General features: G+C 51.2%; 1 protein-coding gene across 1 annotated transcript in view; it reads left to right on the top strand.

Annotated features, from left to right (window-relative positions):
* The window catches only part of VPS4B (vacuolar protein sorting 4 homolog B), a 203550-nt gene that overhangs the window by 128354 nt on the left and 51855 nt on the right, over positions 1-23341 (top strand). The window lies entirely within an intron of this gene.

Raw genomic sequence — 23341 nt, 5'->3', positions numbered from 1 at the left:
CGCCAGTGTCGGGGAGCATGGACTGTATCCCTGGGCCATGTTTTCAGATTGGCTAGAGGCCTACACAAACTGGGAGCACTGCTGGGGGCAACTGGAGTATGAAAGAGTACAGCAGGCCATTGCATGTAGTTTTGGTGCCCACCCACCTAAATTGCCTTTTGGAAGAGCAGTGCATTGAGCACCGGGCGACGTGCCCAGCGAGGTGTGATGCTGGGGAGCGGCTGTCCATATTAGGAGTCTTGGCTGCCCTTTGAAACAGCGCTGTTGGCAGCGGGAGAAATGGTACAGATGTGACAGTTGGGGGTTTAAGACTCTGATGTCTGGGGCAGCAGCCGGTAGCTGCCACTACTGGTAGCCTTTCCCTGGGGAAGCAGACTGCTAACAGCACTAAAACTCATTGATGGGGTACACGGGAGTGCAGAAATGATGAGATGCAAAGCTGGTTTATAGCTTCTCATGGTAGGTGACAGCAGTCCTTAAGAGACTAGAGTGTATATGCCCAACCTCCATTGGAAAAGGTTATGGTAACAGAACCTTTGAAAGAAAGGAATAAATGGTGTCAGGAATGAGATGTATTAATCTTACTAACATTTAAGCTCATTCCTTCATGACAAAATAGCTTGCAATAGTACACGACTTAAAGGGGACATTAGTTTAAGGTAGTTTGCTCTAAAGCCACTTATAGGAGTAGCTCAGCGTGTACTTATCAATAGAGTTGGACTGTTTTTTTAAAGTATATCACCTGTGGCTTCTGTCCTGGGGCAGCTACTTTGACTTGGAGTACTTCCAAAAAAGAAGAAACAGACTTCACTCGAGCCGTACCCAGACAGCAGGGAGGAGACCGCAAAGTGGTGGTGGAGCAACAAGATTGCACCTTGGACTTGGAGCATCAGTGATCGGAGAGGGAGGCACTGAAGGCACTGGTGGATGTGGTGACTGCCTCCAATTCTGATGACAGTACTGGCAATGTGGTAAATGATACCCCAAATCTTGGGGAGTCCTGACTTAGATTTTGTTGTTGGCTTTCCTAACATTGCTGACTTTGTGTGCTGATGCCTCGAAATTAGGTCTATTACCAGCAGATAACTGCTCTGGGCTTTCCCGGTGGAGTGTGATGATGGGAGACCCTGGCTAGTTTTCATTGAGGCAGAATTAGAAACATTGGATACTGAGTGTTGTGAAGGAAACAATGTGTGGAAGTGGATTGTATGTGCTAAACACCACTGAAGGAGCCAACAGCCACCCCCTTCGTTTGTCTTATTTTCTTTCTTCTGGGGCTGGTAGGTTGTTCTTGTGTGTTTAATTAGTGGAGATTCTGATTGATTGAAAACAGGTCGCGGTGCGTGATTGTGTGTATTGAATGTGAGTAAATGTGAGTGTTGGGAGAGTATACATGGGGTTTGGCTGTACTCTGGGTTTGCGGCTACTGACACTGGATGCAGCTCCCCCTCCATACTACTGACTTCATGGACTGATTGTGGATTGCAAAAAATTGGGCGGTGTAGGCCCTTATCGTCGATTGAGGGAAGTTGTTGGAGTTGGATTCACTGAGATGGGACTATTTGGGAGACACCTGTTTGGTTGTGTTTACCCGATAGGCGGCTTCAAATGTTTGGTGTTAGTTCTGTTTAGTGTTGCAGCAGCAGTGGTGAGATGGAGTGTGGGGGGTCAGGGGATCTTGTGTGACCATGGCTACCCGTATCAAAGTGATGACTTGAAACTCCTATGTTTAGAGGTATAGGAATACATATTGCTCTCATTCAAGAGTCACATCTGATGCAGAGTGAAGTTCAGATGGTGCAGACTAAATGGAGGGGGCAGTTGAACTCCGTTACCTAATTAATTATGCAAGTTTATTTTTTATTTTGCTGTATTTAGAGCCAAGAGTTTTAAAGCAGATGTTGAGGGTAGATACCGATTGTAGGAAACTGGTGGACCCTCCCCCCACACCCACACACATTTTGCCCCCTTTTTGACTACTAGATGCTGGTTTTCCATTCTGACAGTGCACTGAGGCCTGCTAACAAGACCTCCATGCCATACTGTATCCTGGGCAATGACCTCCCAGAGGTTTTTCTGGTCCCAATTGAGGTGGTTGCCCAGGGCCCCCAGTCCAAAGACCCTGAGGAGCCAGTCCTTGTAGTTGGGAAACTGGGGCCCAGAGGAAAGGGAAATATAAGAGGACAAGGAAGCCACTCTTAATCAGAGTTTCATTGAGCCAAGGACCTTTTCACCCAGTAAGGGTACAACCCAGAGTTGGCCCTGATGAGGCTTCGCCTGGCCAAATGGAAATCCTGAGCTGTATGGCAGCTTTCCATCCTCGGGTTGTCACACCTGCACTGACTGAAGGTAAACTGAAAGAAGAGTAGCTGCCACATGATGTGGTAGCAACCCACTTAAAACAGCCAGAGAGAGTCCAGGAACCCACAGTTAGCCCTAAAACAGCTCAACCACCTGTCGGTGGACAGCATATTTATTTATTTATTTAGCGATTTATAGAGCGCCTGGTGACCCGGAGGCATCCCCGCGCTGTAGCATTTGTGGAAGCCAGAGGGGAGATAGGACTTTATTTTGGGAACAGCAGCGTTTTCAATTTTTTCCGGAAAAGGAGATGGCTGGGTTCCTGCCTCAGGGGGCGAGGAAGTGAGTTCCATCCTGAGGATGCTTTTACAGAAAAGCGTCTACCGCCGGTGCGTGCCTTCCTGTATCTGGGGACGTTGGCCAGACGCTCATTGTTCGAGCGTAGGGATCTGGGGGCCTTGTAGGGGGTAACCAGGTCTCTCAGGATAGCAGGGCCGAGACCGTTGAGAAGTTTGTGTGCGGTGCACAGCGCCTTGAATTCTACCCTTTGTCGTATTGGAAGCCAGTGGAGGGCCTTGATCGCTGGTCTGGCTGAGACTCTGGAAGGGAGATTCATAAGGAGCCGGGCAGCTGCGTTTTGCGTACGCTGAAGTTTAGCCATAGTGGCTTCAGGAGCTCCTAGATAGACCGTGTTACTGTAGTCTAGCCGCGCAAGGATCAGGCCTTGGACCAAGAGTTTCCTAGATAGGGGCGGAAGTAGTGGGAGGATCCTGCGGATGGAGCGCATGAGACCAAAACAGGTGCCTGCTGTTTTGGTTGCTTGGGTTTTCAGAGACAGCTCGGGTTCCAGCCAGACTCCTAAGGTCTTAATTACTTGTTTCGGGGTGGGTACTTCCCCGAAGACGTCTGGCCAGACCGAAGAGGGGATGGTGGTCCATTGCTTGCCCAAAAGCATGACTTCTGTCTTTGATCCGTTTAGCTTGAGCGATGACTCGCACATCCAGTGGTGAATTTGTTGGAGGCAGTTCGGCAGATTGTCTGGGTGATTGTCCAGATGTGAGAGTGAGACGACCAATTGCGTGTCGTCCGCATAACTCACTATCTTAATCCCGAAGGGGGCGACGACGACGACATCCTCGAGGGGGGCCATGTAGGCGTTGAATAAAGTGGGGCTTAGGGATGACCCCTGGGGGACTCTGCTCGCAAGGGGGAGGGAGACAGAGTGGGAGTTGCCATCCCATACCTGGAACGAGCGCCCTGAAAGGAAGGATTCTATCCATGTGAGCGCCGAACCTGCGAGCCCTGCCACGGCCAGCCGATGGAGTAGGACACAGTGGTTAACCGTGTCGAAGGCTGCGCTGAGGTCCAGGAGGATCACTGCCACTGACCCTCCTGAATCCAGGATGCACCTTGCCTCCTCGATGACAGCGAGGAGGGCGGTATCTGTGCCGTGGCCCGGGCGGAATCCAGTTTGTGACTGCCGCAGAAGGTTGTTTGTTTCAAGGAACTGTGACAGTTGCCCATTGACCAGTTTCTCGGCCATTTTGCTGACGCATGGGAGGAGTGAGATTGGCCGGTAGTTCGCCATGTCGGCGGGGTCCAAATGAGTTTTTTTTAGGAGTGCCTTGACTACTGCACTCTTCCAGCTTGGGGGGACAGAGCCTTGAGATAGCGAGATGTTTATCAGCTCCGTGATCGTAGGCACGATGACAGGGGCTACTGTTTTCAGGAATCTAATGGGGGCAGGATCTAGAGGGGAGCCGCTTTTCATTTTGGCCATGGTTGTGCTTACTTCGTCCAGTGTTACTGCTCTGAAAGCGGTCAGCTGAGGATGCATGATGTTTCCTGAGAGGTTGGAAGATGCATCATTGTCCATGTGGTTCAGCAGGCAGGGATGGGGGAGGGAGACTAGAATACGTGCGATTTTGGAGTTGAAGTAGGTAGCCAATTCGTCACTTCTGTCCGCCGGGGGAGTGATGGATGAGGGGGGAGCTGGTATTTTCAATAGCTCTTTGGCGATGAGAAAGGATTCTCTTGCCGAGTTGGTGGAGTTTTTTATTCTAGTGTCGTAGTGTGAGGCTTTAGTGAGCTTCAGGGTTGATTTGTAGATTCTCACCGACCTCTGATAGGCTTCCTTGCTGGCGTGCAGCCAGTCTTTCCTCCATAGTCGCTCTGCTTTTTTGCAGTCTTTGCGGAGAGTCCGGAGTTCCAGGGTGTACCATGGGGCAGATCCTAATTTCCCGTTTTTATCCTCACGGGTTTTTAAGGGGAGGATAGAGTCGAGTGACATGGAGATCCACTCCCTGAATTTGCTATCTGCGGTGACCGGATCTTCCGAAGGGGTAGGGGTGGTAGAGTTCAGGGTTCTGGCCCATTCCTGTGCGGAGAGTCTGGCCCATGCCCTGTTCCTGGTATAGGTGGTGGGTTTGTGGAGTTTCTTGAAGGCTCCTAGTAGGTGGAGAGAGACCATGAAGTGGTCCGTCCACGGGAGGGGTAGGGACTCTTTGGCTTGAAGGGTGGGGATGTTGGTAAACACTGGATCGAGTAAATGACCTTTAGTGTGTGTGGCTCCAGAGTTGATGAGGTGGAGACCGTAGGCAGCCAGTTCTGCAATCAAGTCGACTGCCCCTGTATCTAGGGGGTCATCGAAGTGGATGTTGAGGTCTCCTAGTATCGCGAAGTTAGATGTGGAGTGGGCCTGAGACGCTATGGCTTCTAAGAGAGCTGGCAAAAGGGCCAGAGTGGCCAGGGGGACGATAAACTAGGAGGCCGGACAGTGAGCTAGTCGGCGCTAACTGGATGGTGAAATAGAGGCTTTCGGAGTCCAGGATATGAGCGTCGTTGGCTCTGCAAGAGAGGTAGTCCCGGTAGATGATGGCCAGTCCTCCTCCTCTGCCTGAAGGACGAGGTTGGGATTGGATAAGGAAGCCCGGAGGGAGGGCTCGAACAACGTCTGAGTCCGAGTGGTCGGTAAGCCATGTTTCAGAGAGGAACAGAATGTCGATCTCGTGGTCTTCTATTAGGTGATTAATGAACAGCGCGTGCATAGGGAGTGAGCGACAGTTCAGAGTGGCCAGTTTAAGAGCCGAAGGAATGGCGGGTCGACTGTGGAGTTGTAGCTGAACTGGGCAGCAGAGTGTGCAGCTGGTAAATGGTCCGTCAAGATCATGGACATAGTTACATGAGCTATCATTGCTGGGTCTGAGACTGAGGAGGTCCCGACGCGAGAAGCTTACCCTAGGGGAAGCTAGGTCCGGCATGGGTTCTGGCCCTGAGCCCGGCCGTGCGCGGACGGGCGCAGACGGGCTTGCCTTTGGCGCGCAAACGGCGCTCCCGCTGCGCACCATATGGTGTGGTTCTAGAGCCTGACGGCTCTCTGTGGCCTCTGCTGGGTGGTGGTCTTCATGGCAGCTGTGTGCTTGGCTTGGGTGGCAGACCCCATGGCCACAAGCAACATAGCCCCCCTAACTCTGCTGGTCATGGTGGGGTTACTCAAGTATTGTGTAACCTCTGTGGGTAAGTTAGGTGTTGTCAAGTTATGGATAGGAGAAGTGGGCACCTCACTACCCAAGCTAAATGGGACGAAAGAAAATGACAACCCTGCATTGCATTGACAGTACAGTTCAAGAGGAGTCCTACTGCTGTTGAGATGCCCAGAGGCAATGACCTTGACAGGAGGACGTCAGGCAAAATAGGCCCTGCAAAATACAGCCTGTTTCCTTACTCTCTGCCTCGCCTGACAGACTAGGAAAACTTTCTCAGGTTGTGGCCCAGTCTCCTGGTCTGTTGGGTGGGGGAGGTGGGGTAGTATAGGACACTGACATTTTGTAGAAGTTGTCCACCCCCACACTTTGTTCCCTTTTTGTCTACTAGATGCTCATGTTCAACCTAACAGTGCACTAAGGCCTGCTAACCAGACCTCTGTGCCAGTGCTCTTTCCCCTAAACAAGTTAAAGTCTAATTGTAACCCAATTTACATGGACATTAGGACCTCTATAAGTCTCCAGTAAATGCCCTGGTACCTAGGGCATGGGTACTAAAGAGGGTCCTAAGGGCTGCATCATGTCACACATGAAAACATGACATGGCACTCACCCTGTGCCTTGCAAAGTACATAATGAATGTAATGTTCATTACTTTCGATTATATGCATGTGTATAATTAATTGCCTTTCAACTTACAAGACGCATTATAGTGGTTAGATGACATGGTGGGGTAATATACCCAGCAACAGCAGTATATATGATCCTGCGATGGGTATTTTAATTTATTTTTTATGTTTTATTGTACTTATTCCTGAAGAAGGGCAGTTTTCGCCCAAAATGCAATGGGTTATTTAATCTGTTGCGCCATTTGGAACGGTGAATCCCCAAGTACTTTGGAAAAAGCCTGGATAGGCATCTGTTGAACTTTTTGTCAAATATTAAGTATGAAAATGCCTGGATTAAATATGGATTTTGGATCATACACGATGAAATTAGATGGATTAAAATGTGTTAGAAGTTGTTTGAACTCATTCGCTAGCGCGTTTACATTTCACCTGTGCATCCTTCGTTGGGACCGGACGAGGCTCCAGCTTATTTTTAAGTGCTCAGGAAGCCATCTTAAGACGCACGGGTTACCCAGCTATATGACGACGTATCTGAAAATACGGTTGTTTAGTATCAAACACCTTGTCTTAATAAATCTGTACTGATGCCAGTACTAGATTTAGGATGAAATTAACCTAGAGGGTACCTTAAAAGTGCCTCCTGAAACCTACTAGTCCTCTAGTGTTCTGGCTGGCTGGTATTGTCCAGCCTGCCACCTCAGATGAGTTTCTTACCCCCTTTAGGGGAAGAGTCCACGCTCTCAGAGGTCAGAAACAGGTGCATCCAGAAGGGTGGCTAGTGAGATTTAGCATATCAAGGCTAGGGGCTTCAAAGCCCCTGCAGCCTTTGATATGCGACCTGTGAGATGCCACCACCTGCCCTGAGGCCCTTTTGGCACCATGACAGTTGGAAACATAGCTATGCCAGTAGGTGTGTTTTACTACCAGGCTAGTCACACCCCTAACGTGGGCTACGATGTGCTCCACGAAAGAAGTGTTCCACCATCTTGTTATGGTGGAATTAGGCACTCTGAGTAAGGGTTCTGCCCACTCCCCACAGGAAGTGGTCATATAAGGAGTGTAATGACCCCAAGAGTATGTAGCCCATTGGATACTACCCTTCACACCCTGGAATTTACTATTTAGGTGGCCCCCTGACACCAGGATTCAGATTCACCGGACTTAAGAAGGAGGGGTACAAAGAAGAGACAAAGAATGCAAGAACTGTGGAGTAGCAGCTGTGCATCCTTCGAAAGCCTTGTAGGGCTGCCAGCACTTCGCCAACTATCCAGCATCTTCCTTGATGTGGAGGAGCCACTTGCCTGCAAGAACCGACCGCACAGTCTGGTTTACCGATCTGCTGACTACCGGGTCCATCAATGCAGCAGCAGCCCAGGAGGCGGTCACTAAGTGTCCAGGAGGTGAGCACTGTTGACCAATCACATCTTCAAGACTAGATCCACAGCGGAGGCTCCCTGCACCAATACCTGGGATACCGGAGCCTGTTGCAAGCACCCAGGCTTGTTTGTGGTCAGCTAGAACACCATTGCTGCCAAAACTGACCTGCATGACGAGGCCCTTCACCAGAGGCCAGCTCCATGCCAGTAGTAGTCTTATTCTGTGGTTCTTCTGTAGGTACACCGAGAACTGAGAGGCTCCAGCTCGCCGACTCGCCAGACAAAACTCCTATGCACCCAAGGCCCCAAGTCCATTCAAACCGGCAGTGTCTCTGTGATCCTGAGACCCTCAAAAGCTGAGCCCCCTCTTGAGGTACTCCTGGACTGGTCCCTCGGTCCCCACTTGGAGCCTTTCTTTGCAGGTACTGTGCCCCATTGACTTCAACGTGTAGCGTTCAAGGCTACCACTGAGAAAAGAACCCCTGCATTCGGAAACTCCAGGGCAGATGAACTTGACCTCTTTGTGCTTTCTTGGACCTTGGCACCTACTGACCCTATGTCCAGAAGAACAGTCCTGTAAGTCATTGGCAAGTGTCCCTATGCGGGGTGTGTTTCTCCAATAGAATAAAATTACCACGTGTGAGGCCCATGCCTCATATCTGACCGCTATATTTTCTAAGTTTGTGAAAATCGCTCACTCAAAGGACTTACCTGATCTAGAAGATCTTGGTGTCTAAATTAATATAACAATCTGTGTCATTTTTATAAATTGGTTTTGGATTTTCATTGTGTGTCATTTATTGACTCTGTATGTGGAGCAAGTGCCGAACACTCTCCTCTGATAAGCCCAAGGCTGCTCCACCACACTACCACAAATAGAGCACCTTGAGATTGTTAAAGCAACCCCCCTGTACACTAGTAAGAGATATCTGGACTCTCTACACAGTGCACCTCATTTTGGCACACTAAATAAAGAGCCAGCTTCCTACACCTGTTGCTATTTGACACTCTGGATGGGCGAGAGGGAGAGGTGTGCTTCTTGAATGTATATGCACCCAGTGTAGATGATGGGGACTTCTGTCTTGATATAGATAGAGCTCCTCCCTTATGTTGGGACCCCCTGTTGTGGACTGGAGATTTCAACTGTGTGTTGGATGGCGATTGGGATCATCGCGCCCCTTCACCATGAGGCAAGGTACGAAGCCAAATATGGTGTTGGCACTGGGGGGTGTGATGGACCGCATAGGTTGTCTGGATGTGTGGTGCACGAATCACCCAGAAACTAGGGAGCACACTTACTATACCCAAACTCATGCCATATATAGTCACCTAGATGGGTTCTTGCAATCGGAGGATCTTGCCACCAAGGTGATCGATATCCAGATGCTGGTTAGGTTTCTCTCTGAGAAAACAACTATTATAGAAGGGTCAAGGGGACAAACTTTAACGACCTCTCAAGTACACACCCCCAACTGAATCATACGTAATAACAACAAAAGAACTTGGAGGTCTGTTAGGGTGAAGGAGGAGTGACCACGAGAAGATGACACACACCACTGTCAAGACTAACGGCCCTAGTTCATAGATGCTCACTGTACAGTGATATTTTCACACTGTCATCACATCTTTTTTAACCTGACGTCCAGGGAGATACCAATAAAAAAAAATTCTACCTTGACCGCCATTTTAATCACGCACTTTTGATTTGAGCACTGCACCCTATCAGTACCACTCTCAGTGAGGACTCATCTTCTTTCAGCACAGGATCAATTGGTACCAAGCAAGTACTTGCGAGCTTGGCCATATGAGAACCTGCTGATAAGGTCCTAGATGACGAGGTTCCGCCATATGGGTGGGCTGATAGGACTTCTTCATTACTGATGGTCCCTCACCGTTAGTCGTGACAGTGGTGTGTCTCATCTTCTCGTGGTCACTCCTCCTTCACCCTAACAGACCTCCAAGTTCTTTTGTTGTTATTACGTAGGTTTCTCTCTGGCCATGCTCCTCTGCTTTTGGAGGGTGTGTGTGGATAGGCCCAGGGTACTGCTGGCACACTTGTACCCAGAGACTTTCGGGGATTCAGAGCTCCATGGGGAACTTAGAGCAGTGACTGTCTGTTATTTCGTAACCAACTGGTCTTCAACAGCATGCAGGGGAACGGAATGGGACTCCCTAAGGGTGTTGGCCCGATGGGAGTGCATGTCCTGTATCAGTGGCACCAGACGCTGTCTTGAGATACAACTGATGGAGAAGAAGCTGTAGTTGGCTGCCCTCCAGAGTCAAGCCCCCACATTGGGGGGGCGGCAGCGGGATACATTACAAGAGATTCTAATGGCACTGAAAGGATTCTGCCCGGCACTCAAAGGTGAACTGGTACAAGTTATCAAGGATAACAAGCCTGTCAAGTGGCACTGCAACACACACAGTGATGTGGGGTCATGGGCCCTGTGCCAGGCGGTCTATATCACTGAAAGTGGCAGAATTCTCCTGTTCGCCCTGCACCTGGCAGGATCCATAGATGTTAGGGCAGGCAAACTAAGCTGTGGTTCCCTAGTGGATTAGAAGTGGTGGTTACACTCGTAGGTGGTGGGGGCCATCTTCCACCAATGGAGAGAACCCTATCTCGATGTGTTCACCGCCAAATAGAAGGCGCATTGCCCAAATATTTGTATGTTGGAGTTCCCAGGGCAGTCCTTCTTTAAAGACACCTTCCACCAGCAAGGGAGTTGGGACATCTGTATGCCTTTCCCCCCTCCCTCACTTACCCTGTGTGCTAAAGAAAGATATCCTAGTGGCTCTGGACAGGGCAATACGAGTGTGGTACTCAGAACTTCTGGACATGAGCACATATCCTCTGATTCAGCTCTTTGGGAAGATCTCTTGTCGCAGAAGCAGGGCCAATTTTTGCACCACCACCTGTACAACCTGCATTTCCCTGTGTGGCGATTGAGCAGCGACTGTTAGGGTCTTTCAGTCTCCCTGCCAAATTGGTAAGTGTTTAATCCTGGAATTCAGGCGTGCATCTACCAAATCAATTTATACAGGATGCTGAGTTATTTATTGTCTGATGTTCTTCCCATGGCATTCCGCCTTTGAAGACACCATTATCGGATGTTATTCTGGCTGGTTTGTTTTACTCTGAGTTCAGTTACAGGTGTTCTTTGGACCTTGCACTACCTGAATCAGCCATGCCTATTCAAGTCACCTGGTGGGATGTGTTTTTTGAATAGACAGATGCACATGTTCCTACCAATACCTTTTGTGATGCCGCAGTGGGACCTTAATTTAGTTCTTATCTGCCAGATGTGCACGCTTTTAAAATTGATGCACGGTTGTCCCCTTTGCCTGCTAACTACCAAAACTGCATTCCAATACGTCAGCCAGATAAGTGACTGAGCTCCAGGCTTTGTCCTTGGTGCCACAATACGCTTTGTTTTTGCGGGACATTCTAATCCTCTGGAAGAAAGCAGCGTTCCTGCCAAAGGTAGTTACGCCCTTCAACTTAGGGCAAACCATTGCCTTGCTGGCTTTCGAGGCAACACCTTACCCATCCAAGAGGCAGAACTACTCCTTCACTTTGACCCTTCGAAAGTGTGCAGCTTTTACATTGATTGAGCCACGGCATCCCTACAGAATGAACAACTTTTCATCATTTTCTCCGGGACAAAAAGAGTAAAAGCGATGGTATTTAATGCAGTTTTGACAGACGTTCACTGGGTTCCTGCTATCCAGGTCTCCAGTGCCAGATCTCTTTCCCTAAAACTTCAATTGTTCCCCTAATTGGCCATACTTTTAGCATCCCCTATAAGTCCCTAATAAATGGTACCCCAGGTACCTGAGGCAGCGAGGCTAAAGAGGTTCACTAAGGGCTGCAGCATGTATTGTTCCAACCAAAGGAACCCTGCAGAACACTCATGCAAACTAAAATAGCAGAACTGCGTGACATGATGCAGAGAAAAGTGAAGACGTGCCATGGCACACCTCCTGTGTGCCATGCCTGCAGACACTGCATGTTAATATACGCAAGTCACCCCTCCAGCAGCCTATACAGCCCAAAGGCAGGATGCATTTTATTACATGTGAGGACATATGGGAGAAGTGTGGCTCACCGGTTAGAGGAGGCAGACCCTGATGCAGAGGTCAGACCCGGGACCAGGGTTCAATTCCCGACGCGGCAGGGTCTTGAGCTCATAATGTCCATGGACTCGATAATTCTCGCCTCGGTGCTTACTCGAATCATGGGTTCACACTCTGCAACTCTGGGCAATAGCTTGCTTAATCTCCACTACGGCCCCACCGTGATGGGATGCCTGGTCTTCACCTTGGCGATGCCCAGTAGGGGTAATCTCGCAGGGAAAGACCAGGACGGGTTCCCAAAGCAAGCGCCTTGAGACCTTACGGTGAGAAGGCGCTATACAAGAGCGTATGATTACGATTACGATTGCATATCTGCATAAGCAGATATGACCCTGTGATGTCCATGTCCATGCCATTGAACAGGGAAGCCATATGGAGCATATGTACTGGTCACTGATGATTACAAGTTCCCCACATACATGATGGCTTCAGTAAAACTAAAGATGCTTGGTATAAAACATCTCGTATTAATAAGCCCACCGTATTCCAGTAATGAGTTTAATGATACATGCATCCAGAGGGCACCTTAGGGGTGGCCCCTGAAAACCTAACGACCTCTTGTGTAATGGCTGAATTGTGTAGATCAGCCTTCCACCACAGACCGGTTTTCTGACCAGCTCCTGCAGGTGAGAGCACATGCTTTGAAGGCAGAAACAATGCCTGCTTCATGCAGTATGGCTAAGTAATCAGTATATCAAGGCAGGAGGCTTCAAAGGCCTTTGTCGCCTTTGATATGTGACCTTGGCTTCCTCCCTCAGACTTGGGAGATGCCACCACCCTGTCCTGAGGACCTTTTGGCACCAGGACAGTTGGTCAAATTATCTAGACAATAGGTGCGTTCCCTATCAGGCTATTTCTACCCCTAAGGTGGGCTACCTGATTTGAATGCAACAACGAGAATACCACCATGTTGGTTTTTGGTGGGCTTGGGCTCACTGGGGCAGGGTTATGCCCACTTTCCAAAGGAAGTGGTCATATAGAGAGTGTGTGCTACTACCTGTCACTCCCATTAACATCTCTAAATTTTGACAGATTCAGAAGAAGAAAAAAAGAAGAGCCGCAAGAGAACGAGAACTGAAGACTTGCTGTGGACTTTTGATGCCAATCACAGCGCCAAGATTGAGCAGCCTTCTTAGGACAATAGTACCGCAGAGACCCACTTCCTGTGTGCCCAGTTGTCCTGATTTTGCACCCTCACTTGGCCAGACTGACAAACGCGAGGACCTTTGATCCACAGAACCCAGCCAACCTATCTACTCTGCAACTGAGCGCCCCAGCCTGGGTACTGATGAACCAGCTGTGCCACCTTGCTCCCAGGACCCTTGTGACTTGATCCCCACGTTGGAAGCTCTCGGACTTGTCCCTAAATCCCCCTCTACAGCGGTTTTTAGTTGGCCCCTCTTCTTTCCAACAATGCGGTGCACAAAGCTAAATGCCTGACCAGCACCTCTGCACCTGGACTCCTCAGGGCAGGTAACGAGCAACTGCTGGTGGTACTTTGGACCTTGGCCCACTGCAGCCCTAAGTCCAGATGGAGACCCCCAGAAACTAATTTTATTTAACTATATGCAACGTATGTTTGTTTTTTTTTTCCAGTAGGAAAGCATTGCTGCATAAAGACTGATTTAAGTGTATATTTTACTTACCTGTAAATATCGATTTTTAAAAAAGTACTTACCTGATGACTGAGTTCTTGGATTTATTCTTGAATATTTCGTTTTTTGCCTCTGTTAGTACAACAAATGCTTCGCACTAGCCTCTAATAATCCTAAACTGCTCGCCAACACTACCATAAAAGACTGCACTTAGTGTTAACATATTTGCCTCTGTCAACAAATAAGGGTTGCCGGGACTCTTTACACAGTGTACCTCATTTTGGTCCCCTATTTAAAGAGTCCACTTCCTGCAGTTATTCTTCAAGGTTTGTTGTGGGCTAGCCAAGAAGCATCCCCTAAAATGTTTACGCACTAATTTCACCAGAGCACAGGATGCTACAATGGCGCTGATGCAAGATGTTCTAATTCTGGACATTTGTCAGGCAGGTACGTGGGCATCCTTCTACATGTTCACAGAGCACTTACTACTTGGACAGCAAGATCCAGTGGGATGAGCACTTCACCCAAACGGTTCTTCAGGTTTTCCTGGTCTGACCTGTTCCACAGACCCACCCCCTGGTGCATTACTGCTTTGCTATCCATTCACAAGTAGACAAATCTGTGATTAGAAGTCCCTATCAGAATTACCAAGTTTACATTCTGTAACTCCTTTTCTGGTACAGATTAACCACAGATTCCAGAGGGACCTACCCTCCTCCACGTTCTGTGGAATGGGCTCATGCAGCCCATTAATAAGATCCCAATCTGGAAGTTTGAAAACTGCTGCACTCCAGTTTCAGTGAATCAGAGTCCTTCGGTCTGGACAGAGATCAGAAAAAAACTGATGTTAGCGCTTAGAGGTAACACATATATCAGAGCCCTAATGTCACATCTGTGGCAGGATGTGTAGGAAGGTGGAATCTGACTACATGGTTGCCCCCACTTTTTTCCTGGTGTTTTGATGGTTTTTGACTTAGTTTGGCTGGGATCCTGCTAATCTGAAAGAAACAGGTTAGTTAGATTCCTTACCTTAGAATAGCCCCCAGGAGTCAGATTGGATCTGGAAAATTTGCGTAGTAGTACCCCTGCGCGTCGGTAGGCGTGGTCTGCGGCTCTGCGTCTGTCGTCGGCGCCGGGATGACGTCGTCGGAGTACTTAGACGCCGGCCTCGCACGCTGACGTCAGTTCTTTTTTTTTTTTTTTTCGAGCCAGCAAGCGCAGGTCCTGAGAAAGCAGTACCTTAGTCACTTTTTGACTAAACTTCTCGATCCTTTTTGATCACTTCTCGAGTCTTCAAGACTCTCGGTGCCGGTAGGGATGCCCGGGTTCAAGCCCTGTACCGACTGCAACCGACTAATGTCGGTTACCGATCCCCACCGTCGTTGCCTGTATTGCCTTGGGGCCGACCACGACGACCGGTCGTGCCCAGACTGCCGGGCCTTGACGTGGAAGGCTAGGCGGGAGCGGTCCCGTAAGCGCCTCGAGCTCCGGCAGTTGGCCCCGCGCCGCTCAAGGTCCCGGTCCAGGAGGGGGTCGAGGGACCGGTCGCGGGGCCACAGTCATCGTAGCTCGGCGAGTCGACACCATTTGTCGGGCTCCAAGTCCTCAGGTAAGAGGCAGAAGAAGTCTAAGAGACAACCTCGCTCTTCCGACTCCCCCCGACGCTCACGCGATGCGGCCAAGGGTTCGGGCGACCCCGCCCCCACGGCTCCGCCGGAGCCACAGGCGCTGCGGCCAGCTCCATACCCACCGGTCCCTGGGCTGAACGTGACGCCGGAGGAGATCGAGGCCTTCCTCATGGCCATGAGGTCCCTCTCCCTTCCGTCGGGTCCCGCGGGAGCACCTCTGGGCCCCGACTGGGAGTCAATGCGGGCCGGGTGCTTCAGCCCCGGCGCCGTCGGGTGCTTCGGCCCCGGCACCGTCGGCGACTTCGGTCCCGGCGCCGCAGGCCCCTGCTGGATCCGGATCCGGGTCGCCGCTTGTCGACCTTACGACCCTGCCGGCGTCGACCCCCAGCGTGTTGCCCCCGGCGCCGTCCCTGCACAGCGCCGTCCCTGATCCCTCCCTCGATCCTGATCCGGCGTTGGACCGACGTCGACCGACGCCACACTTGACGCCGGCTGAAGAGCATTTCTTCTTTGATCCGGCTCCATCCTTTGACCCTGAATTTCAGGAGATGGAGGACATGGGGGATTGGGAGGGGTCTGTGGACCCTCCTGACACGTGAGTGTCAGTCCTTTCAGAACTGGACAGAGGAGCTAGGGGAGGCCAGTGGTCTCGACACTTCACCTGACATTGGCTTTGTCTCCCCTCCTACCGTGGCTACGGAGGAGGGGGCTGCTTATATTGTGGTGCTGACGCGGGCGGCCAAGGCCTTGGCGCTTAAGCTCCCCGTCGCTACTGTGAGGTCTAACATCCTCACTGAGGTCCTTAAACCGCAGACAGGCTCTCCCGAGCCTCTGCTACCGTTTAATGAGGCTCTCATGGACGTCCTGTTGGGCACCTGGTCCAAGCCCGCTACAGGTCTCCCTGTAGATAGGAACGTCGCCAGGCGCCACCGCCCAGCTCCGGGCGACCCTAGCTTCCTGTCCACCCACCCCACCACGAGATTATCCAGGCCTCTACTTCCCAATCCGCATTCCCGACTGCACCCCCAGATCTGGAATCCAAAAGGTATGAACAGTTTGGTAAGAAACTGTTCTCATCCCTCAGTTGTGGGTTGTGGTCAGTCAACACCGCTTGCCTTTTGGGCAGTTATACCCACTCTCTGTGGGATACGGTTGCGGCTGTGCTGCCAGAGTGCCCGGAGGAGGCCCGGGCGAAACTCGCTCAAGCCCTCGCGGAGGGACGAGACGCGGCTCGGTATTCCATACGATGTGGGCTGGATACCACGGATTCGCTGGGCAGGGCGATGTCTACGACAGTGGCGGTTCGCCACCACGCCTGGCTGAGGTCCGCCAACTTCTCGGCTGATGTCCAGAATACCCACCCTCATGAACATGCCGTTTGATGGCAGTCACCTCTTTGGTGGCAAGGCATATCATGCGCTTGAACGTTTCAAGGACTCCAGGGCTACAGCCAAGTCCATGGGCCTCTCGGGGCCAGCGTCTGCAGCAGTCTGCCTTTTGCTCCTTTCGTGGCCAAGGAAGTGGCGCCCCTTCACGTCCTGCCAGCCACGGGCCGCAGTCTAACATCCAACGTGGCGGCGGACGTGGTAACCGCCGAGGCGGTGCCAGCCCAAATCCACCCCCGCAGCATCTGCCTCAAAGCCTTCCTAGTCCGAGCTTTCAGGCCCATTCGACGCCAGTGGGGGGCAGGGTCTGCCATCACCTCCCCCACTGGTGTACCATCACATCGGACAGGTCGGTGCTGCAAATCGTCCGAAGGGGCTACTCCCTCCCCTTCAAGGCGACCCCTCCAGCCATGCCACTTCAGTACCACCGCGTTTCGGGGGATCACTTGCAACTTCTGCAAGAGGAAGTGTCGGCCCTCTTGGCCAAGGGGGCCATCGAGCGCGTTCCTGGGCCAGAAGTAGGGTGTAGTTGCTATTCCCACTACGTTCTGGTTCCCAAGAAGGACAAAGGAGGCCTATGCCCTATCTTGGACCTGCGGAACGTCAACGGCTTCTTCCGGAAGGAGAAGTTCAAGATGCTGACTTTGGCTCAGGTCTTAGCTACCCTAGACCGCAGAGACTGGATGGTAGCATTGGACTTGCAGAACGCGTATTTCCACATTCCTGTCCTGCCGGCCCACCGGCGTTACCTGCGGTTCATGGTAGGCCACCAGCCCTTCCAGTTCACCGTGCTCCCCTTTGGCCCTACCAGCGCCCCACGGGTGTTCACGAATGTGATGGCTGTGGTCGCAGCTCATCCGCACAGGTTAGGGGTGTCAGTCTTCCCCTACCTCGACTACTGGTTGTTGAAGGCGTGCTCGGCCCAGACAGTCATCAGCCACCTCCAGGCTACGGCCGACCTCCTGCACTTGCTGGGGTTTTCCATCAATGTGCCAAAGTCACACCTGTGTCCCTCTCAAAGGCTCCTCTTCATCGGAGCGGTTCTGGATTCGGCGCAGTTTCGGGTTTATCCGCCCGAACAGCGGGTTCGGGATATTCAGGCTCTGATTCCGATCTTTCAGCCTTTATCCCGGGTCTCGCTCAGGTTGACGCTGCGGCTTCTGGGGCTGATGGCCTCCTGCATCCTTCTGGTGCATCACGCCAGGTGGCGGATGCGGGCTCTGCAGTGGGACCTGAAGTTTCAGTGGGCCCAGCATCAGGGCACCATGTCTGATCTTGGAGGGCACTGCGAGACAGTTGCAGTGGTGGCTCACGGACCACGATTGGGTCAGCGGCAGATCCCTCTCCCTACCCCAGCTGGAGCAAGTATTTGTGACGGATGCGTCCCTCCTGGGCTGGGGCGGCCACATGGGAGAGGCGGAGAGCAGAGGCCTCTGGTCTCTGGCGGAGTCCCGGCTCCACATCAACCTTCTGGAGCTAAAGGCGATCCGGCTTGCACTGAAGGCATTCCTTCCCTCTGTACGGGGAAGTGTAGTGCTGGGGTTCACGGACAACACCACCGCCATGTGGTACTGCAACAAACCGGGTGGGTTGGGGTCGTGGACCCTTTGCCAGGAGGCTCTGCGCCTCTCGCAGTGGCTGGAACACCAGGGCGTCACCCTGGTGGTTCAACACCTGGCAGGTTCCTCTGAACGCCAGGGTGGACGATCTCAGCCGTCGGTGCATGATGGATCACGAATGGCGTCTGAACTCTGACGTGGCGCAAGGCCTCTTTCGGCAGTGGGGAGAGCCTTGGGTAGATCTATTCGCGACAGAAGAGAACGCGCAATGTCATCAGTTCTGTGCGTTGGAATTTCCAAGGCGGCACTCGCTCGGAGACGCTTTTCGTCGCGAGGAGTTGCGGTCTGTTGTATGCCTTTCCGCCTATGCCACTTCTGCCCAGAGTGCTGAAGAAGATCAGGCACGACCGGGCCCAAGTCATCCTTGTGGCTCCGGACTGGGCCGAAGGTACTGGTATCCGAGCTACTCTGCATATCCGTCAATCCCCCAATTTGTCTGCCTCTTCGGGAGGACCTTCTGGCGCAGCAGCAGCGGACGGTCCTCCATCCGAACCTGTCCAGTCTCCACCTCCATGCGTGGAGATTGAGCGGTGACAGTTGAGGCCATTTGACTTGCCTCCTGAAGTATGTAATGTGATTCTGGCAGCCAGGCGTCCCTCCACAAAATCGGTATATGCCTGCAGGTGGAATACATTTGTGGCATGGTTCACAGCAAAGGCTGTGGATCCCCTTAATGCCCCTCTTTCAGAGGTTCTCCTCTTTCTTCTTTCTCTTGCCCAGCAGGGCTCTGCTCAGGGCACTATCAAGGGCTACCTCTCTGCCATTTCGGCCTTAATGCTTCCTGATCAGCCTTCTCTTTTCAAGTCCCCGGTTGTAAATTGATTCTTGAAGGGCATCACTCACATGTTTCCTCCTGTTCCTTTCGTGATGCCTCAGTGGAACTTGAGCCTTGTTCTGACTTATTTGATGTACGCTCCTTTCGAGCCACTTCATAACTGCCCTCTTCGTCTTCTAACTCTTTAGACTGCATTCCTGGTTGCCATCTCCTCTGCCAGGAGAGTGAGTGAGCTCCAGGTTCTTTCTTCTAAGCCTCCTTTCCGTCCATCCGGATAAGGTTGTTTTAAGAACGCGTCCCTCTTTCCTGCCCAAGGTAGTCACAGCTTTCCACATCGGGCAGTCCATCACCTTGCCCATCTTCTTTCCGCCTCCGCATCCCTCGAAAGAGGAAGAGAGGCCCCACCATCTGGACCCAAAACGTGCGCTCTCTTTCTATCTGGACCGCACACGCCAGTTCCGGGTGGATGACCAGCTCTTTGTTGGTTACGTGGGTGCGAAGAAGAGACGGGCGGTGCACAAATCAACCTTCTCTCGGTGGGTCGTCTTGTGCATCAAGGTGTGCTACTCCTTGGCGAAAAGGGAGCCTCCTGTTGGGTTGAGGGCCCATTCCACTCGGGCCACGGCGGCTACCACTGCCCTGGGTCGGGGAGTCCTCTTGCAGGACATCTGTCAGGCAGCTACGTGGGCCTCGCTGCACACGTTTGCTAGACACTACTGCCTGGACAGCCAAGTCCGAAGAGATCACTTCTTTGGCCGTTCCGTTCTCCAGGACTTTCTGGTGTGATCTTGGTTCGCAGACCCACCACCGGGGTTGGTATTGCTGGGGTATCTATTCTAAGGTAAGGAATCTAACTAACATGTTTCTTTCAGATGAACAAGTTACTTAACTTCGGTAATGATATATATGTAAGAAACATTAGTTAGTTAGATTCCTTACCGCCCCACCCATCCTCCCAGTTCTGCGAACCGATATCTAGGGTTAAGGTTCATCCCTCTGAGGGCCCTAGTTTCATGGCACTAGTGTCGGTTTTTATCATGGCTCTGCGTTTCTAGGCGCGGAAAAGCTGTTTATAAGAACTGACGTCAGCGCGCGAGGGCGGCATCTAAGTACTCCGACGATGTCATCCCGGCGCCAACGACGTCTGACGCGAAGCCGCAGACGCCTGCCAACGCGCAGGGGTACTGCTACGCAAAAATTTTCGGATCCAGTCTGACGCCTGGGGGTTATTCTAAGGTAAGGAATCTAACTAACTAATGTTTCTTACAGATATATTGTTACCGAAGGTAAGTAACTTGTTCTTCAGGGCCCCAGCCTAGCTACTTACTCTCTAAATTGATTGCATGTACATTAGGTACACTCCAGATTGGTTACTGGGTTACTCTTGTGAGTCCCTAGTATATGGTAACTTAGGTACTAAGGGCATAGGTACCCCATAGGCCTACCAGGGGCTGCAGCATGTATTATGCCACCCTTGGGAAGCCTTCCAAAATGGTACCACAGGACTGCTACTGCAGCCTGGGTAATGTGGTGCATGCACCCTTTACTAAGATATAGGTTACCTATATCTACCTTTAATCACTGACACATATAAACCTATCAGTCACTCCTATGGCAGGCCTTATAGGTCCTGAAGGCAGAGTGCTTGGTTTTGTGTGAGTGTGCGCCCATGCATGAGCAGAGCCCCTCTGCAGATTTCATAGCCTATTCTCTGAGGCTGTTCTGTGATGCAGGCAGACCATATACTCTTAAGTGCGTTATAACCTCGCGGTTAATGCTAACTTTGGAATGGCTGCATGGAAACATGTTGTGTTTGGTGTCAAACACTGTGGAATCCTACACCCCCCGCCAGTCTTGGCGGCGGGGGTAGAATTCCACCCTTCTAGAGGGAGAGACATGTCCTCACTGACCTAACCAGTAATAGTTTAAAAGTGCCCTAGCATCACAAAATGGATGCTGCAGCCACAGACACGGGTCTGACTCCCTGCTGCTGGACAAAACTCCGGCAGAGGAGGCCTGGACAATAGGTTTCCTGTCACAGGGAGGTGTAACCACCTCCCAGACAGGGTTTAGTGTATTGGGGCTGGGTGGGTGTATTCAGAGAATGCTTTTCAGACAGTGCTGGGGCCACAATAGGTGTCCCTGTGCATACCCCAGTTCAAACCGGTTGCAGGGGCGCTCAGCTCCTGCTCTGGCGTGAAACTGGACAAAGGGAAAGGGATGTAGCCACCCCACTTCCTAGATCCTCCCATAGGTGGGTCCCCATAGTATGTCCAACCCCTTTTCTTCGTATAAGTAAGGTAACCCTGGCAACAGGACTTTAGATTATACCTGGACGAAACTCTGAAGCTGAATCCTGGAACTTCGACACACTGTCGACTAGAGGTCTGAAGAATCTCCCTTGGGGTCAAGGAGTGACTCCCCTGTTCAAACAGGCACCAAAGAAGCATCTTGCCAGTCTGCATTTCCGGACTTCCAGACTTCTCAGAGGCTGACACGAGATCCCAGCAAAGCTGAGACCCGCAGCCCTCACGAGTGACGTGGGACCGGAACTCCTGGACACTGTGCACATTTGCTAGTGCATCGACTTCCCGAGCTTTCCCGAAGTTGTGCATTGGGCTACTTGTAGTCCAAGCCACGAGCACCATCTTCACCGAAGATTGTGGGCCTACATTCCACAAGTGTTCCATGAGCTCGCTTCTAGCATTTCTGTTCGAGGCCCCTTCTCGATCCCTGGTCCATCGACTGGTGGGTCCCCGCAAAGGTAACTCTACTTTTCTTAGGTCTTCCCAGGTTACTCCAGACGTGCCCTGACTCCCCAGCAAAGGATGAGTCCCTCAGACCTTGCTGGTCTGCTCCGAAGCCAATCTCTGCTTTCTGCGTGGGTGGCTGTTGCCAAGGCTTGTTTGGTCCAATCCGGAAACCGACACCGCAGCACTCTACGTCCTGCGTGGGACAGCTCGAATCCAGCATCTGGTCGTCGGCGACGCCTCCTGGTCCTCGTGACTGAAGCGTTAAGCGTCACCGTCTTCACCTGCAAGCACCCAACATCGGTGGGCATCCGCTCATTGCCTTCCTGGTCACTGGCAAGTGACCGAGACTCTGTCCCCTCTGCCTTCAGGTTCTTCACATCTCCGATCCAGCCTTGGATCCACCCGGACACTTTCCACTTGGACGCCAGCAGCACTTTGCAGCAGATCGCCATTGAAATCGATGACTAAAACCGACACGAAAAGAAACCTATGCACCCGGCTTCCCTGGGTGAGGTAACTCGAGTACTCCGGTGCTCCCGTGGGTGTTGACTTTAAAACCTCCTAGTTCTAAGGGGGTTTGCTTTAAGTCCACTTCTAAGTGTCTTCATCTCTAAAATTCCAACCGTGACTTTCCCCATAGAAGTTAATGGTGATTCACAGCTGTGTTCAGACACTGCACGCATCCCCCGTGGGTCCCCTGTGTCACTACCTTAGTTGGTTCCTGGTGGCCCCAGCGGTTCTACAGGCTCAAGGCCTGGTCTCTGTGTCAGTCATGGTTCTTATACCACTTTCTTAATATATAGTTTGGTACGCCCCTAGGGCTCAACGTATATTGTGCTAATTTACTGTGTGCTAATTAAGTTTACTGAATGTACTTTTGCCTCTAGCCTCATAAAGAGACTAGAGGGATGTGTTTAGAATAAATAGATCTATTTTAGATATATACCTGGTGTGGTTCTCCTTTCATTTGGTCATTCACAAGATTATGGACTTGTAAAACAAGCTGCTTTACATTCCTCCAAGACTTGGCCTCAAGGCTGCTTTCCACAGCTACTACTAGGATTGCTTTCTATAAAGGTTGTCTTTAACCTACTATCAAGAAGGGTCGTTTGGACAGGTGCAAGGTGCCCACTAGAATAGTGGACAGCATCTGGCAGGCCAACTTCTCACAGGATGTACCTGGTGTGAAGCCGCATGGCGCTACCTCTCAATGCATGAGGAAATTGCTACACGTAGTTTCCAGATCCAGTCTGGTGTTTAGGTAAATTCACAACATGAGAACTGTACACTTCAATGGAGTCTCTACCAGAAAAGACATTACTGAAGGTGAGTAACTTGTTCTTTAATCCTAGATAAAAAATAACAAACATATACAATTTTGATTTGGCAAAGATTCTTAACATGTTTTTTGTTACTTGTCTTGGCAGCATAATTGAAGTATTAAGATTATACATTATTTTGTCAGGCATAAATTATGGGCACACCTGAACCCCTCGGACCCTCCCCACAGTCAACTTAATTGCAGTGCAGGGTAAATGTTGGTTCGAAGAAAGTGTCTGAAGACCTATCCAAATGTCGCGGCTCGGTCTATATACTTGTTTCAAGGAACAGGGGCGTAACAGAGGTGCTTTTGGATTAGTTTAATTTTCTCCATGTCATTC

Source organism: Lissotriton helveticus, chromosome 4_1 (genome assembly GCF_964261635.1).
Source record: "Lissotriton helveticus chromosome 4_1, aLisHel1.1, whole genome shotgun sequence".
NCBI lineage: Eukaryota > Metazoa > Chordata > Amphibia > Caudata > Salamandridae > Lissotriton > Lissotriton helveticus.
This window is presented reverse-complemented; position numbering and strand designations above follow the sequence as displayed.